We start from the raw sequence: 19,514 nt of genomic DNA on the forward strand, positions 1-19,514 counted from the left end.
TTACGTATTGCTGATGACATTTCTCCAAAAGTACGATCTTTGTCCAGTTGTGCAGTTGCAAACCGTAGTCTGAATTTTTTTATGGAAGTTTTGGAGCAGGGCTTTTCCCTGTTGTGCGGCCTTTCAGAGAGATGTCGATATAGGACTTGTTTTACTGTGGATATAGATACTTTTGTACCCGTTTCCTCCAGCATCTTCACAAGGTCATTTTCTGTTGTTCTGGGATTGATTGTCACTTTTCGTACTAAAGGACGATCATCTCTTTGAGACAGAATGCGTCTCCTTCCTGCGTGGTGGGCGACGGCTGGTGTCCCATGGTGTTCACACTTGCATACAATTGTTTGTACAGATGAACGAGGTACCTTCAGGCGTTTGGAAATTGCTCTAAGGATGAACAAGACTTGTGGAGGTCTACAATATTTTTTTTTTTAGGTCTTGGCTGATTTCTTTAGATTTTCCCATGATGTCAAGCAAAGAGGTTCTGAGTTTGAAGGTAGGGCCTTGAAATACATCCACAGGTACACCTCCAATTGACTCAAATGACGTCAATTAGCCTAACATCAGAAGCTTCAAAGCCATGGCATCATTTTCTGAATTTTCCAAGCTGTTTAAAGGCAGTCAACTTAGTGTATGTTGACTTCTGACCCACTGGAATTGTGATACAGTGAATTAAAGTGAAATAATCTGTCTGTAAACAATTGTTGGAAAAATTATTTTAAGAAATTTTGTAGAGTGGATGAAAACGAGTTTTTAATGACTCCAATCTAAGTAATGCTAACTTCCAATCAACTGTGTGTCCTATATATATATATCCTATATATATATTGATGTCCTAGCTCTATATACATTAATTATAGATGTCCTAGCCTAAATATATATATTTATATAATGTCCTAGCCTACCTCTTTCAGGTAATACATTCAATTCAGTATTAGCCTTATATTATATTATAGCCTTATATATATGTTAATTAATGATGGATTATGTCTAATAAGCTTCTATTTTATAGCTTCTGTCTCTTGCGTAATACCCAAGCGCTGAGCTCGCTCGCCTCCCCTTTAAAAAACGCTCCTTAGCTCTTGGTCCCATGCAGGAAAAACTAGAATAGCTTTTTTGGAGTATTATTATTTTTTTTTTTTATATTTCTTATACCAATAGAAGGATCCTTCTTTTCTGTCGAATGTTACAGCAGCCAATAGAACTCGCGGGTTTGAAAGAAGCGCGAATGACCATAGACTATAGCAGTTATTTATTCAGACCTATAAACATTCAATCTCCGTGAAGAGAATTGAGGGCCTATAGCTAGCATAATAACAGCTTATGAAGAATAAAAAGTCTATTGTTTAGGGACAGAAGATAGATAGCGTTAGAGAACAGGAGACATTTTTACATTTTAACTGCTAAGTTTCCCGGTGTCTGTCAGACTTTGTTATCCAGCCGTTCTTATTTTCTCACTCTCTTCTCTCCCCGTTCCCTTAGAGTGTCTTGCTAAGTTTGCGGTGCATTCGATCACTGGCCCACATCTGAGCCTTGCTACCAGCAGGTATTCTAGCTGTCTTCTCATCTGAGCCATGTCCAGCTGGGTGGCTTGACACTGTTAAATCAATCAATCAAAAATCAATCAATCAACCAAACGTCAGTCAGTTACCTAAATAATACGCATCCAGCCATACCTCACCTGTTCTCTCTCAAGCACGCTTGACTCCTCCAGCCAGCGGCGGCCACAGCTAGCTGCTCACTTCCTGAGCACTGGACTGCATCTTAACTCGTCGGTTAAGAGGGACTCGACGCTCACTGCTACGGATTCACACTGGTCCTTTGACATGGTGGTGATGGTGATGGGTGGTCTATATAGGTGGGGGAGATGGAAGGAAGGAGAGAGAAAGTAGAAGAATTTGGTCTGAAAAGCTTTAAATGTACATCTGTCTAACGCTCCTTTCTCTAAACACTGGGACACTCAGTCAAACACATAGGCTGGGCCTCCGACGGCCAGAGGGTAGCCCGGCATCTGGAAGACAAAGGGGCTTGGCTCTCACCACCGAGACCCTGGCATAACAACCAGGGCAGACCGTGTGCATGTTTGCCTGCCTGTCTGTCTGCGTGTGAGTGCCATTGATGCATAGAGACATAGACAGCCGGGCCACCCCTTATAACCTGTGTGCAAACAAGGTCAAGGTGTGTGTGAGTGAACTCTACAAACAAAGTCATGCTAACCTATAGGACCACTGGACTCTACAGTCATGCTAACCTATAGGTACCACTGGACTCTACAGTCATGCTAACCTAGGTACCACTGGACTCTACAGTCATGCTAACCTATAGGTACCACTGGACTCTACAAATAGTCATGCTAACCTAGGTACCACTGGACTCTACAGTCATGCTAACCTAGGTACCACTGGAACTCTAGTCATGCTAACCTATAGTACCATTGACTCTACAGTCATGCTAACCTATAGGTACCACGGACTCTACAAACAGTCATGCTAACCTATAGGTACCACTGGACTCTACAGTCATGCTAACCTATAGGTACCACTGGACTCTACAGTCATGCTAACCTATAGGTACCACTGGACCTACAGTCATGCTAACCTATAGGTACCACTGGACTCTACAGTCATGCTAACCTATAGCTACCACTGGACTCTACAGTAATGCTAACCTATAGGTACCACTGAACTCTACAGTCATGCTAACCTATAGGTACCACTGGACTCTACAGTCATGCTAACCTATAGGTACCACTGGGACAACAGTCATGCTAACCTATAGGTACCGCTGGACTCTACAGTCATGCTAACCTATAGGTACCACTGGACTCTACAGTAATGCTAACCTATAGGTACCACTGAACTCTACAGTCATGCTAACCTATAGGTACCACTGGACTCTACAGTGCCATGCTAACCTATAGTACCACTGGACTCTACAAACAGTCATGCTAACCTATAGGTACCACTGGACTCTACAGTCATGCTAACCTATAGGTACCGCAGGACTCTACAGTCATGCTAACCTATAGGTACCGCTGACTCTACAGTCATGCTAACCTATAGGTACCACTGGACTCTACAGTCATGCTAACCTATAGGTACCGCGGGACCCTACAGTCATGCTAACCTATAGGTACCGCGGGACTCTACAGTCATGCTAACCTATAGGTACCAAGGGACCCTAGTCATGCTAACCTATAGGTACGTGGGACTCTACAGTCATGCTAACCTATAGGTACCGCTGACTCTACAGTCTCTACGTATAGTACCACTGGACTCTACAGTCATGCTAACGATATAGGTACCACTGACTCTACAGTCATGCTAACGTATAGGTACCACTGACTCTACAGTCATGCTAACATATAGGTACCACTGAACTCTACAAACAGTCATGCTAACCTATAGGTACCGCTGGACTCTACAGTCATGCTAACCTATAGGTACCACTGAACTCTACAGTCATGCTAACCTAGGTACCACTGGACTCTACAAACAGATAGAACTGAGTGATCTGTGTCTACAAGTGGCCTGAAAGAGGCTTTACTCCTGGTTAATCTACCCTTCATCCTCCCTCTCTTATTCTCTCTCTCTCTCTCTCCCTGCTGGCTTCTTCTGGGCTTTTCACGTCAGGTGTACAACAAATAACAACAAATAACGACATTAACATTCGAAATTAATTTAAACAGTGAAGTGAACAGCAGCATTCAGTCACACTACATACAGCCTTTGTAGGCTATTCGTCCATTAGTTCCATTGCAATTAACAAGACTTGTCTGCAATATTTGACAACATTAAACCTTACCAAAGAACGGCAGGTGGCTGTTCAATACTGGAGCACCTTGTTCAGGTGGAGAGATCCTCAGCTCGATGTATTATCCCGTGTTCTGGCGGCGCAGGTTCAAATCAACAGCATCTCCTCTCTCCCTTCAACAGCGTGTCGTCTTGTCCCTCGAATTATGCTGAGCACGCGCGACAATTAATACGATGAGAGGGAGAGCGAGAGCGAGTTATTAGCCTACATATGAGTTTATAGGACGATGCAAGCATAGATGTAATATTTATACTGTAAATGAAGAATAATGAGTGACACTGACTGCAGACTGGCCAGAATAGAAACATCCAACGTTGTTGTAAAAACTATTGGTCGCTAAATCTGGAGATGTCGGACCATGTAAAAAAAAGTGATGTTCTATTCAAAATCAAATGTATTTATATAGCTCTTCGTACATCAGCTGATATCTCAAAGTGCTGTACAGAAACCCAGCCTAAAACCCCAAACAGCAAGCAATGTAGGTGTAGAAGCACGGTGGATAGGAAAAACTCCCTAGAAAGGCCAAAACCTATTCAACCTGGATATTACTTCTACTGGAATACAGGGAACAGACAGATTATCATCTGTATTTTAAAATGACCAGAAGTAGAAGTAATATTCAGGATGGTAATGAACATCCTGAATATTACTTCTACTACTGGTCATTACCATCCTGAATATTACTTCTACTACTGGTCATTACCATCCTGAATATTACTTCTACTACTGGTCATTACCATCCTGAATATTACTTCTACTACTGGTCATTACCATGCTGGATATTACTTCTACTACTGGTCATTACCATCCTGAATATTACGTGTGTGAGTCGTGAGTTATAACGTGTTACCTGCCCACCATGGTCATTACTGCTGCCTTATTCCTTACTGCTGTAATCGAAAAGTGCAAACAATCTTTATGAGACCTATCTATTTTGGAGTCTTGTCAGAGTTTCTGCTTTCAACATTGTCTTCGAATATATTAATCAGGGAAACATGGTAGGTGTGTTTAAAAAAATATATATATATGTTTTTATTGTTTAACCTGTTAGGCCAGTGGAGAATAAGTTGTAATTTACAAATGCGACCTGGCCAGGTCCTGACTTTACAACTGCCACCTATTTGTGGGGGAGATAGAGACACCCACGCTGTCGAAAATAGGAATAAATCCCAAATTGAGGTTTAAATGCCTCGGTTTAGGATTTTCATTGGTTCATTTCTACCTTTTTCTTCTCCAGTATTCTGATTTTGTTACCTACATACCAGGAACATATGCTATTTAGATTTACAGGAAATTGTAAACAGTGCAGACTGCCTCTTATTTCTTGTTTTATTTGAACATGGTTGTATTTTGTTCTAAATTGTAGTACTGTGATGTCAAACGTGATAAATTCACAACATTTCTCTGGCAAGGTGTTTCTGTAGGTTCAATGGAACAGCTCTTATCAGCCCTCTGCACGCGCCCCCAAGTCTCATTTGAGGTGGATGGAGCTCCATCTGGTGGAGGAAAGCAGTACTGCACCAGTGGACGTCAAAGGGGACTGGCTTTAAATTAAATCAAATCCAAGATGGCGACTTGTGTGGGAGTGTTGAGCACAAATGTATTTTAGTTTAGTTTCCCCTCTTGTTGGTAAGATTGTCTGGGTTTTTTTAATGTGAGAGTTCAACAGACACACACTAAGCCCAAGTCCTCTCAGCTCTGAGTGGAAGTGGTTACTAGATACAGATTTCGGCCCAGTTTAGTTTCTACCAGCCTCGCATAGACTGATGAGGGAAGAGAGGAGGGAGAAACCACACCAGTCACAGCACGGCCCCGCTACTCTCCATAACCCCCAGCCTGCCCTGCTGCTCGGTAAAAAGGCAACTGATAGCAGCTTTTAGATGGTACATCAGAGAGCTCTGTGTGTATAGAGTTGTGTTAATTGTTTTAAGCATATTTGAGTCTTATCAGGGTGTTTCCAGAGTATAACCGCGAATGAGACTGCTATTCTAGACTGGTGCTACAAATGATGTCTGTTAAGTCTAACTATTTGTGCTAGCTTCGGCAGCACATATACTAAAATTGGAGCGATACAGAGAAGATTAGCATGGCCCCTTGTGCAAAGATGACACGCAAAATCGTGAAGCGTTCCCAATTTTGTCCCTATTTGGGTGTAGTTTTGTCTTTTTCAGACTTTATTAAACTTTGTTTACTGTATTCATTGTGTGGTAGAGAAAAGCAAGGCATTTCGTGTGGCTCTTGGCTACCTCTAGGATTTAGCCAATTCAAGCGGGGTATTATCTACTAAGGATGAACATATTTGTTGACCCGGCCTTGAATCGTTGTTTTTTTAATGAATTATTTTACGGCGAGAACCTGTCACTTTTTGTCAAGTCGCTAAACCCTCGTCAGGATTCAAACTTGTCTAAATGTGTTTAAACCTAAACACCACAGGAGTTTCATCTTGTTTATATGGGTGATTTTGAGACTTTACGGGCACTTCTATGTCTCCGAGTCAATTCGGGGGGGTTTTGATTCAAAGTTAATATTCTTTAATATTCTCTACAATTACCCCAGACTTTAACACCAAGTATTTATAGCTACTTTTCAGATGCATTTTATACCTAAATGTCACTGGTTTGCCCTTGTCCTTGTCCCTGACCCAGACTTGTGAGCTTCTTCTATGTTTTTTCTATGAAATAACATTTTATATAATGTGTAATTGGTATCTACTAGAGAAAGAATCGATTAAATAAAATATATCAATATTTTATTATGAGTGTGCCCTTTTTATATTGTTTACACAAAATATACCTTTAGTTTGTTAGTGGTGTTATTTCAACCACTGAGGACAAATACCTTTAATTTCATGAAGTTTTCAAGATTTTTTATTTCGTTACCATGGAAACATTGTGACACGAGGCTTTAATCACATTGAGACAAACCTTCTACAAGTAAATTACAGCAGCCGTGTCAGGATTGCATTACCGGCTCGACAAAATATGTTCATCCTTGGTAGAAAATACCCCCCGGTTGAATTTGCTAAATCCTGTAAGCACAAGCTCCACTCGTGAACAATATGTTTTATATTTTATTTAACCTTTATTTAACCAGGCAAGTCAGTTAAGAAAATATTATTATTTTCAATGACGGTCTAGGAACAGTGTGTTTAACTGCCTGTTCAGGGGCAGAACGACAGATTTGTACCTTGTCAGGTCGGGGGTTTGAACTCGAATATCTTATCAATAGGGACACAGCTGTCTGACTTTGTGTTTAGTTCAGCAAGTGCTGGTAGCCAACAGCCACACGAAGTGCCTTGCTTTCTCCACCTCACAGTGAATACAGTAAACAAAGTTTAATAAAGCCTGAAAAAGACAAAACTACACCCAAATAGGGACAAAATTGGGAACGCTTCACGATTTTGCGTGTCATCTTTGCACAAGGGGCCATGCTAATCTTCTCTGTATCGCTCCAATTTTTAGTATATGTGCAGCCGAAGCCAGCACAAATAGTCAGTCTTAACAGACATGATTTGTAGCACCAGTCTAGATTAGCAGTCTCATTCACGGTTATACTCTGGAAACACTCTGATAAGACTCAAATATGCTTAAAACAATCAACACAACTCTATACACACAGAGCTCTCTGATGTACCATCTAAAAGCTGCTATCAGTTGCCTTTTTACCGAACAGCAGGGCAGGCTGGGGGTTATGGAGAGTAGCGGGGCCGTGCTGTGACTGGTGTGGTTTCTCCCTCCTCTCTTCCCTCATCAGTCTATGCGAGGCTGGTAGAAACTAAACTGGGCCGAAATCTGTATCTCGTAACCACTTCTACTCAGAGCTGAGAGGACTTGGGCTTAGTGTGTGTCTGTTGAACTTTCAAAATTTTAAAACAGCAGAAAATCTTACCAACAAGAGGGGAAACTAAACCAAAATACATTTGTGCTCAATACTCACACAAGTCGCCATCTTGGATTTGATTTAATTTAAAGCCGGTCCCCTTTGACGTCCGCTGGTGCAGTACTGCTTTCCTCCACCAGATGGAGCTCCATCCACCTCAAATGAGACTTGGGGGCGCGGTGCAGAGGGCTGATAAGAGCTGTTCCATTGAGCCTAACGAAACACCTTGCTAGAGAAATGTTATGAATTTGTCACGTTTGACAGGCCTACAATTTAGGACAAAATACAACCATGTTCAAATAAAACAAGAAATAAGATTCAGTCTGCGCTGTTTAAAATGTCCTGTAAACCTAAATAGCGTCTATTCCTGATGTGTAGGTAACAAAATCAGAATACTGGAGGAAAAAAGGTAGACATACACCCCCCCACACACACACACAAAAATAGGTCGCGGTTGTAAGTCAGGACCTGGCCAGGTCGCATTTGTAAATTAGAACTTATTCTCCACTGGCCTAACAGGTTAAACAATAAAAACAGATATATATATATTTTTAAACACACCTACCATGTTTCCCTGACTAATATATTCGAAGACAATGTTGAAAGCAGAAACTCTGACAAGACTCCAAAATAGATAGGTCTCATAAAGGTTGTTTGCACTTTACGTTTACAGCAGTAAGGAATAAGGCAGCAGTAATGACCATGGTGGGCAGGTAACACGTTATAACTCACGACTCACACACGTAATATCCAGCATGGTAATGACCAGTAGTAGAAGTAATATTCAGGATGGTAATGACCAGTAGTAGAAGTAATATCCAGCATGGTAATGACCAGTAGTAGAAGTAATATTCAGGATGGTAATGACCACTAGTAGAATTAATATTCAGGATGGTAATGACCAGTAGTAGAAGTAATATTCAGGATGTTCATTACCATGGTGGGCAGGTAACACGTTATAACTCAAGACTCACACATGTCCGAGCGAAGCCGTCTAACCTAGCTAGTCTGAAGGGAGATGCATGGCCACAGATGGATAATTATGGCTTTTTCAACAACAGCAGCAAGCAAGTCCTGTCTTAGGTCAGTTAGGATCACCACTTTATTTTAAGAATGTGAAATGTCAGAATAATAGTAGAGAGAATGATTTATTTCAGCTTTTATTTTTCATCATATTCCCAGTGGGTCAGAAGTTTACATAGACTCAATTAGTATTTGGTAGCATTGCCTTTAAATATGTTTACCTTGCGTCAAACGCTTCGGGTAGCCTTCCACAAGCTTTCCACAATAAGTTGGGTGACTTTTGTCCCATTATTCCTGACAGAGCTGGTCTAACTGAGTCAGGTTTTGTAGGCCTCCTTGCCCACACATTCTTTTATAGGGTTGAGGTCAGAGCTTTGTGATGGCCATACCAATACCTTGACTTTGTTGTCCTTAAGCCATTTTACCACAACTTTGGAAGTATGCTTGGGGTCATTGTTCATTTGGAAGACCCATTTGCGAACAAGCTTTAACTTCCTGACTGATGTCTTGAGATGTTGCTTCAATATATCCACATAATTTTCCTACCTCATGATGCCATCTACTTTGTGAAGTGCACCAGTCCCCTGCAGCAAAGCACCCCCACAACATGATGCTGCTACCCCAGTGCTTCACGGTTGGGATGGTGTTTTTCGGCTAGCAAGCCTCTCCATTTTTCCTCCAAACATAACGATGGTCATTATGGCCAAACAGTTCTATTTTTGTTTCATCAGACCAGGGGACATTTCTCCAAAAGTACGATCTTTGTCCCCATGTGCAGTTGCAAACCGTAGTCTGACTTTTTATGGTGGTTTTGGGGCAGTGGCTTCTTCCTTGCTGAGCAGCCTTTCAGGTTGTGTCGATATGGGACTCGTATTACTGTTGATATAAATAGTTTTGTACCTGTTTCCTCCAATATCTTTGCAATGTCCTCTGCTGTTGTTCTGGGATTGATTTTCACTTTTCGCACCAAAGTGCGTTCATCTCTAGGAGACAGAACGCGTCTCTTTCCTGAGCGGTATGACACCTGCGTGGTCCCATGGTGTTTATACTTGTGTACTATTGTTTGTACAGATGAACAGGGGTACCTTCAGGCGTTTGGAAAATACTCCCAAGGATGAACCAGACTCGTTGAGGTCTACAATTTCGTTCTGAGGTCTTGGCTGATTTCTTTAGATTTTCCCATGATGTCAAGCAAAGAGGCACTGAGTTTGAAGCTAGACCTTGAAATTAATCCACAGGTACACCTCCAATTGACTCAAATGATGTCAATTAGCCTATCAGAAGCTTCTAAAGCCATGACATAATTTTCTGCAATTTTCCAAGCTGTTTAAAGGCACAGTCATCCTAGTGTATGTAAACTTCTGACCAACTGGAATTGTGATACAGTGAATTATCAGTGAAATAATCTGTCTGTAAACAATTGCTGGAAAAATTCCTTGTGTCATGGACAAAGTAGATGTCCTAAATGACTTGCCAAAACTATAGTTTGTTAACAAGAAATTTGTGGAGTGGTTGAAAACCGAGTTTTAATGACTCCAACCTAAGTGTTTGCAAACTTCAGACTTCAACTGTGTATGTACAGATTACCTCAACTAGCCTGTACCCCTAAACACTGACTCGGTACCGGTGCCCCTGTATGTAGCCTCGTTATTGTTATTGTTATTTTGTGAATTCTTATTTTAACCTACTTGGTAAATATATTCTTCTTGAACTGCACTGTTGGTTAAGGGCTTGTAAGTATAGCATTTCACGTTAAGGTCTACACTTGTTGTGTTTGGTGCATGTGACTAATAAAGTTTGATTGATGTGTGAATAACCACAAGGCAAAGCAATTATATCCTGGTATATCAAGCAGGTTGACTTTAATATTGGTAACAATCATCGTTATCAGCTGTGCCACAAACATCATTGTCATCACCAACATCGTTGTCATCTCCAACATCGTTGACAACACCAACATCGTTGTCATCACCAACATCGTTGACATCACCAACATCGTTGTCATCACCAACATCGTTGTCATCACCAACATCGTTGTCATCTCCAACATCGTTGTCATCACCAACATCGTTGTCATCTCCAACATCGTTGTCATCACCAACATCGTTGTCATCACCAACATCGTTGTCATCACCAACATCGTTGTCAACACCAACATCGTTGACAACACCAACATCGTTGTCATCACCAACATCGTTGTCATCACCAACATCGTTGTCATCACCAACATCGTTGTCATCACCAACATCGTTGTCAACACCAACATCGTTGACAACACCAACATCGTTGTCATCACCAACATCGTTGTCATCACCAACATCGTTGTCATCACCAACATCGTTGTCATCACCAACATCGTTGTCAACACCAACATCGTTGACAACACCAACATCGTTGTCATCACCAACATCGTTGTCAACACCAACATCGTTGTCATCACCAACATCGTTGTCATCACCAACATCGTTGTCATCACCAACATCGTTGTCAACACCAACATCGTTGTCATCACCAACATCGTTGTCATCACCAACATCGTTGACATCACCAACATCGTTGTCATCACCAACATCGTTGTCATCACCAACATCGTTGTCAACACCAACATCGTTGTCATCACCAACATCGTTGTCATCACCAACATCGTTGTCATCACCAACATCGTTGTCATCACCAACATCGTTGTCATCACCAACATCGTTGACATCACCAACATCGTTGTCATCACCAACATCGTTGTCAACACCAACATCGTTGACATCACCAACATCGTTGTCATCACCAACATCGTTGTCATCACCAACATCGTTGTCATCTCCAACATCGTTGTCATCAAACATCGTTGTCATCACCAACATCGTTGTCATCTCCAACATCGTTGTCATCACCAACATCGTTGTCATCTCCAACATCGTTGTCATCACAAACATCGTTGTCATCACCAACATCGTTGTCATCTCCAACATCGTTGTCATCAAACATCGTTGTCATCACCAACATCGTTGTCATCTCCAACATCGTTGTCATCACCAACATCGTTGTCATCTCCAACATCGTTGTCATCACAAACATCGTTGTCATCACCAACATCGTTGTCATCTCCAACATCGTTGTCGTCACAAACATCGTTGTCATCACAAACATCGTTGTCATCTCCAACATCGTTGTCATCTCCAACATCGTTGTCATCACCAACATCGTTGTCATCTCCAACATCGTTGTCATCTCCAACATCGTCATCACCAACATCGTTGTCATCACCAACATCGTTGTCATCACCAACATCGTTGTCATCACCAACATCATTGACATCACCAACATCGTTGACATCACCAACATCGTTGTCATCACCAACATCGTTGTCATCTCCAACATCGTTGTCATCACCAACATCGTTGTCATCTCCAACATCGTTGTCATCACAAACATCGTTGTCATCACCAACATCGTTGTCATCTCCAACATCGTTGTCATCAAACATCGTTGTCATCACCAACATCGTTGTCATCTCCAACATCGTTGTCATCACAAACATCGTTGTCATCTCCAACATCGTTGTCATCACCAACATTGTTGACAACACCAACATCGTTGACATCACCAACATCGTTGTCATCACCAACATCGTTGTCATCACCAACATCGTTGACATCACCAACATCGTTGTCATCACCAACATCGTTGACATCACCAACATCGTTGTCATCACCAACATCGTTGTCAACACCAACATCGTTGTCATCACCAACATCGTTGACATCACCAACATCGTTGTCAACACCAACATCGTTGTCATCACCAACATCGTTGTCATCACCAACATCGTTGACATCACCAACATCGTTGTCATCACCAACATCGTTGACATCACCAACATCGTTGTCATCACCAACATCGTTGTCATCACCAACATCGTTGACATCACCAACATCGTTGTCATCACCAACATCGTTGTCATCACCAACATCGTTGTCATCACCAACATCGTTGACATCGTTATCAGCAGTACCACCAACATCACCAACATCAGAGGTGTAGTAGCATAATCATGAAATTACATTTATTATCAGAAACATATAGAAGAGCTTTACTTTAGTTTGTGTGAATATAAGTGTTGATGCCGTCGGGTATTACAGTAAATACTGTATTGTAGTGTTGGACCATCCATTCATTCCATAGGAAAAGCTGACGAGTTAATTTCAGCCATTTTATCTTACGTAGATCAGTAGTAACCTGATGTCTCGTGAGTCATGAAAGACAGTTACTCAAACCGACTAGCTGGTCAGCACACAAGATTTGGTTTGGAGATTAGTGGAAACCAACCTGGTCAAAATAATCTGAAAATCTGATATTACTTCTACTATTGGTCATTACCATCCTGAATATTACTTCTACTACTGGTCATTACCTCCTGGATATTACTTCTACTACTGGTCATTACCTCCTGAATAATACTTCTACTACTGGTCATTACGATCCTGGATATTACTTTACTGGTCATTACCATCTGGATATTATTACTGGTCATTACCATCCTGTATATTACTTCTACTTCTGGTCATTTTAAAATACAGATGATAATCTGTCTGTTACCTGTATTCTAGGATGGTAATGACCAGTAGTAGAAGTAATATCCAGGATGGTAATGACCAGTAGTAGAAGTAATATTCAGCATGGTAATGACCAGTAGTAGAAGTAATATTCTAGGATGGTAATGACCAGTAGTAGAAGTAATATTCTAGGATGGTAATGACCAGTAGTAGAAGTAATATCCAGGATGGTAATGACCAGTAGTAGAAGTAATATTCAGGATGGTAATAACCAGTACTTGAAGTAATATTCAGGATGGTAATGACCAGTAGTAGAAGTAATATTGAGGATGGTAATGACCAGTAGTAGAAGTAATATTCAGGATGGTAATGACCAGTAGTAGAAGTAATATTCAGGATGGTACTTTTGACTTGGTGCTTTTTGTGGTCTGACATGGGGTCCGTTGTTAACTCAAAATCTTCATCCAAGTTAGCAAAGTCTTTCGCCATAACTGCAAACGGCCCCCTTTTTTCCCCTCAGAACTGACACACTCGGTGTCATCCTGGCTAACACATCCTCATGTTTAGACAAAATAGTGATGTGGACAGCACTGGACTGTTACAATGACTGGAACCCATCAGAGACATTACAAAGACCAGGTCAATGGTACCCTAAACGCTATTCCTCATTTACCCTATTCCCTAGAACCCTATTCCCTAGAACCCTATGCCCTAGAACCCTATTCCCTAGAACCCTATTCCTCATGTAGCCTATTCCCTAGAACCCTATTCCTTATGTACCCTATTCCCTATAACCCTATTCCTCATGTAGCCTATTCCCTAGAACCCTATTCCCTAGAACCCTATTCCCTAGAACCCTATTCCTCATGTACCCTATTCCCTAGAACCCTATTCCCCGTGTACCCTATTCCTAGAACCCTATTCCTCATGTAGTCTATTCCCTAGAACCCTATTCCCTAGAACCCTATTCCTCATGTACCCTATTCCCTAGAACCCTATTCCATAGATGAGGAATACAGATGTTGCATCTTAATTTGAGCCAGTTTGCTACAACAGGAAAATAAACCTTGTGGATTATAATTAATGGACATTTTTTTAAAGGGTTGATAAAACATTTTCGTAAGGGAAAAATCAAGTCTTAAATTTAAAAGTGTAAATTAGAAAGTTCAGAAATCTTGGGAACAGGGTGCCACCCTGGCCAGAATGTAGTGCCCTGTTTGTCTAGGGAACAGGGTGCTACCCTGGCCAGAAAGTAGTGCCCTGTTTGTCTAGGGAACAGGGTACCACCCTGGCCAGAAAGTAGTGCCCTGTTTGTCTAGGGAACAAGGTGCCACCCTGGCCAGAAAGTAGTGCCCTGTTTGTCGAGGGAACAGGGTGCCACCCTGGACAGAAAGTAGTGCCCTGTTTGTCTAGGGAACAGGGTACCACCCTGGCCAGAAAGTAGTGCCCTGTTTGTCGAGGGAACAGGGTGCTACCCTGGCCAGAAAGTAGTGCCCTGTTTGTCTAGGGAACAGGGTGCCACCCTGGCCAGAATGTAGTGCCCTGTTTGTCTAGGGAACAGGGTACCACCCTGGCCAGAAAGTAGTGCCCTGTTTGTCTAGGGAACAGGGTGCTACCCTGGCCAGAAAGTAGTGCCCTGTTTGTCTAGGGAACAGGGTACCACCCTGGCCAGAAAGTAGTGCCCTGTTTGTCTAGGGAACAAGGTGCCACCCTGGCCAGAAAGTAGTGCCCTGTTTGTCTAGGGAACAGGCAGAAAGTAGTGCCCTGTTTGTCTAGGGAACAGGGTGCCACCCTGGACAGAAAGTAGTGCCCTGTTTGTCTAGGGAACAGGGTACCACCCTGGCCAGAAAGTAGTGCCCTGTTTGTCTAGGGAACAAGGTGCCACCCTGGCCAGAAAGTAGTGCCCTGTTTGTCTAGGGAACAGGCAGAAAGTAGTGCCCTGTTTGTCTAGGGAACAGGGTGCCACCCTGGACAGAAAGTAGTGCCCTGTTTGTCTAGGGAACAGGGTGCTACCCTGGCCAGAAAGTAGTGCCCTGTTTGTCTAGGGAACAGGCAGAAAGTAGTGCCCTGTTTGTCTAGGGAACAGGGTGTCACCCTGGCCAGAAAGTAATGCCCTGTTTGTCTAGGGAACAGGCAGAAAGTAGTGCCCTGTTTGTCTAGGGAACAGGGTGTCACCCTGGCCAGAAAGTAGTGCCCTGTTTGTCTAGGGAACAAGGTACCACCCTGGCCAGAATGTAGTGCCCTGTTTGTCTAGGGAACAGGGTGTGATTCAAGATCGTCTTCCATCATAGTAATAATATAATTGTCAACCTGTCAACATTAGTACTGCAACACAGACATTCCGACAGCGTAGCGATGACATCACAGCGACAAATGGAATCAATGTTGCCTGCACACGTACGTGGCGACCAGTGCGTGGCGACCAGTGTGCGTGGCGACCAGTGTGTGTGGCGACCAGTGTGCGTGGCGACCAGTGTGCGTGGCGACCAGTGTACGTTCTCATGGGAATGCACGTATACGTGTGTGTGATTTATCTTGCCACTGTTCTCAGAAAAGACAGAGACGACACCAAAGCAAAGGCTCAGTGTGTGTGAGCAAGGACCACACCGCTGGAAAACCAGGTCATCCTCTGTTTGTGGTCAAGTTTGTCATTTAGTAGAATGTAATTCTCTCTCCCTCGTTGGCTAAACATTGGTGGGGCTAGGATCACAGCCCGCGCACCAGGACCACCTCAGATCGTCATAGAAACCACGAGGATCCAGTAATCCAACCATAGATGCCGTTGATTACTGCCACGGGGAGGTTAGAGAGAGAGAGAGAGAGAGAGAGAGAGAGAGAGAGAGAGAGAGAGAGAGAGAGAGAGAGAGAGAGAGAGAGAGAGAGAGAGAGAGAGAGAGAGAGAGAGAGAGAGAGAGAGAGAGAGAGAGAGAGAGAGAGAGAGAGAGAGAGAGAGAGAGAGAGAGAGAGAGAGAGAGAGAGAGAGAGAGAGAGAGAGAGAGAGAGAGAGAGAGAGAGAGAGAGAGAGAGCTGCTTGTAAACTCAAGTGGGTGATGGTGCCCTATTCCCAATGTAGTGCCCTACTTTTTGACCAGGGCCACATACCATATAAAGGGCAGTAATACACATAGTGCTGTCCCATAAAGCCTCTGGTCAAAAGTAGTGCACTACTCAGGAAATAGGGTGTAATGTGAGACGCCAAGCAGGCAGACGGTGATAACAAGGCTATAGGAGGTCAGAGAGGAAGGATCAGATATCCTCCATTTTGTTTTGCTGCGCTGGGTTGTAGGCTGTAGAAGACAGGGTCCAGTGTGATGGAAAATAGATAGCCTCCTATGTGTAGAGGTGACTGTGAACACACACACACACACACACACACACACACACACACACACACACACACACACACACACACACACACACACACACACACACACACACACACACACAGTTTATAGAAGAACTGGTTCATGATGGCACTCTCAGATGATTGGATGCTCAGTGTCCATGTCTATCCATAGCATGTTGAGCTGTTTCCGGAATGTTCCATCTAACTCCTCTCCTTCAGTTGGTGGAGAACGGAACTCTCGTTCTCCGTCCGTTCCGTGGAAGACGAGATTAAAAAGAGGAATGAATACACATGCTCTGTTTTTGTCTTTCATCTCCAGCATCCCGTCTTTTCTTTGCCCTCCTCTTCTCCTCTGTCTCAAAAGAGCAGATCCTAAATGGTGGCGTCCGATGTCTCGTCGCTGAAGGCGACATCCCGTACCCCCGCAAACATATTTACCAGCCCTCTTGTTTACCTATTTCAGAGAAACTTTTCCGGTCACTAAAATATGGAACAGGGTCCCATTTGGGAAACAGCCATCTTTTATACAATCACCTATTCCTACAGTGTCTGTCTCCTACAGCGTCTGCCTCCTACAGTGTCTGTCTCCTACAGTGTCTGCCTCCTACAGTGTCTGCCTCCTACAGTGTCTGCCCCCTACAGCGTCTGCCTCCTACAGTATCTGTCTCCTACAGTGTCTGCCTCCTACAGCGTCTGCCTCCTACAGCGTCTGCCTCCTACAGTGTCTGTCTCCTACAGCGTCTGCCTCATACAGTGTCTGCCTCCTACAGTGTCTGCCTCCTACAGCGTCTGCCTCCTACAGCGTCTGCCTCCTACAGTGTCTGCCTCCTACAGTGTCTGCCTCCTACAGTGTCTGTCTCCTACAGCGTCTGCCTCCTACAGTGTCTGCCTCCTACAGCGTCTGCCTCCTACAGTGTCTGCCTCCTACAGTGTCTGCCTCCACAGTGTCTGCCTCCTACAGTGTCTGCCTCCTACAGTGTCTGCCTCCTACAGTGTCTGCCTCCTACAGTGTCTGCCTCCTACAGCGTCTGCCTCCTACAGTGTCTGCCTCCTACAGCGTCTGTCTCCTACAGTGTCTGCCTCCTACAGTGTCTGTCTCCTACAGTATCTGCCTCCTACAGTGTCTGTCTCCTACAGTGTCTGCCTCCTACAGCGTCTGCCTCCTACAGCGTCTGCCTCCTACAGTGTCTGCCTCCTACAGCGTCTGCCTCTACAGCGTCTGCCTCCTACAGTGTCTGGCTCCTACAGCGTCTGCCTCCTACAGCGTCTGCCTCCTACAGCGTCTGCCTCCTACAGTGTCTGCCTCCTACAGTGTCTGCCTCCTACAGCGTCTGTCTCCTACAGCATCTGTCTCCTACAGTGTCTGTCTCCTACAGTGTCTGTCTCCTACAGTATCTGCCTCCTACAGCGTCTGCCTCCTACAGCGTCTGCCTCCTACAGCGTCTGTCTCCTACAGCGTCTGCCTCCTACAGCGTCTGTCTCCTACAGTGTCTGTCTCCTACAGCGTCTGCCTCCTACAGCGTCTGCCTCCTACAGCGTCTGTCTCCTACAGCGTCTGCCTCCTACAGCGTCTGCCTCCTACAGCGTCTGTCTCCTACAGCGTCTGTCTCCTACAGCGTCTGCCTCCTACAGTGTCTGCCTCCTACAGTGTCTGTCTCCTACAGTATCTGCCTCCTACAGTGTCTGCCTCCTACAGCGTCTGCCTCCTACAGCGTCTGCCTCCTACAGCGTCTGTCTCCTACAGCGTCTGCCTCCTACAGTGTCTGTCTCCTACAGTGTCTGCCTCCTACAGCGTCTGCCTCCTACAGCGTCTGCCTCCTACAGTGTCTGCCTCCTACAGCGTCTGCCTCCTACAGCGTCTGCCTCCTACAGTGTCTGGCTCCTACAGCGTCTGCCTCCTACAGCGTCTGCCTCCTACAGCGTCTGCCTCCTACAGTGTCTGCCTCCTACAGTGTCTGCCTCCTACAGCGTCTGTCTCCTACAGTATCTGTCTCCTACAGTGTCTGTCTCCTACAGTGTCTGTCTCCTACAGTATCTGCCTCCTACAGCGTCTGCCTCCTACAGTGTCTGCCTCCTACAGCGTCTGTCTCCTACAGCGTCTGCCTCCTACAGCGTCTGTCTCCTACAGTGTCTGTCTCCTACAGCGTCTGCCTCCTACAGCGTCTGCCTCCTACAGCGTCTGTCTCCTACAGCGTCTGCCTCCTACAGCGTCTGCCTCCTACAGCGTCTGTCTCCTACAGCGTCTGTCTCCTACAGCGTCTGCCTCCTACAGTGTCTGCCTCCTACAGTGTCTGCCTCCTACAGTATCTGCCTCCTACAGTGTCTGCCTCCTACAGCGTCTGCCTCCTACAGCGTCTGCCTCCTACAGCGTCTGTCTCCTACAGCGTCTGCCTCCTACAGTGTCATTGAAATCTGTAAAACAACACTCAGACAATATCCTTGCATAGATATTGTATCTGGAAAACATTCCAATGTTCAGTCTACTACCCTCCATTTAAAACTCTCTCTCAACAATCAACAACATTGTAGTTACTCCACAATACTAACCTAATAAACAGAGTGAAAAGAAGGAAGCCTGTACAGAATACAATTATTCCAAAACATGCATCCTGTGTGCAACAAGGCACTAAATTAATACTGCAATATATGTGGCAAAACAACTCCTCTCCTCTCCTCTCCTCTCCTCTCCTCTCCTCTCCTCTCCTCTCCTCTCTCCTCTCCTCTCCTCTCCTCTTCTCCTCTCCTCTCCTCCCCCCATATTATTTTGGTCTTTCGGTCTGCATTTCATCATATTATCAGACCTCTCTCTCTCTCTGTCATATTATCAGACCTCTCTCTCTCTCTGTCATATTATCAGACCTCTCTGTCATATTATCAGACTCTCTCTCTCTGTCATATTATCAGAC

The 19,514-nt window shown here is 44.1% G+C and overlaps 2 non-coding genes across 2 annotated transcripts; one reads left to right on the top strand and one right to left on the bottom strand.

The window, feature by feature from the left end:
• Window positions 1–5,841: 5,841 nt before the first annotated feature.
• On the top strand, window positions 5,842–5,949 carry LOC118392805 (U6 spliceosomal RNA). The gene has a single exon (XR_004827447.1). It is a non-coding gene; the product is annotated as a U6 spliceosomal RNA (small nuclear RNA).
• Window positions 5,950–7,186: 1,237 nt separating this feature from the next.
• Window positions 7,187–7,295, bottom strand: LOC127926785 (U6 spliceosomal RNA). The gene has a single exon (XR_008125087.1). It is a non-coding gene; the product is annotated as a U6 spliceosomal RNA (small nuclear RNA).
• Window positions 7,296–19,514: the final 12,219 nt, after the last annotated feature.

The sequence above is a fragment of the Oncorhynchus keta genome, unplaced genomic scaffold (assembly GCF_023373465.1).
Source record: "Oncorhynchus keta strain PuntledgeMale-10-30-2019 unplaced genomic scaffold, Oket_V2 Un_contig_82_pilon_pilon, whole genome shotgun sequence".
NCBI classification, from domain to species: Eukaryota; Metazoa; Chordata; class Actinopteri; order Salmoniformes; family Salmonidae; genus Oncorhynchus; species Oncorhynchus keta.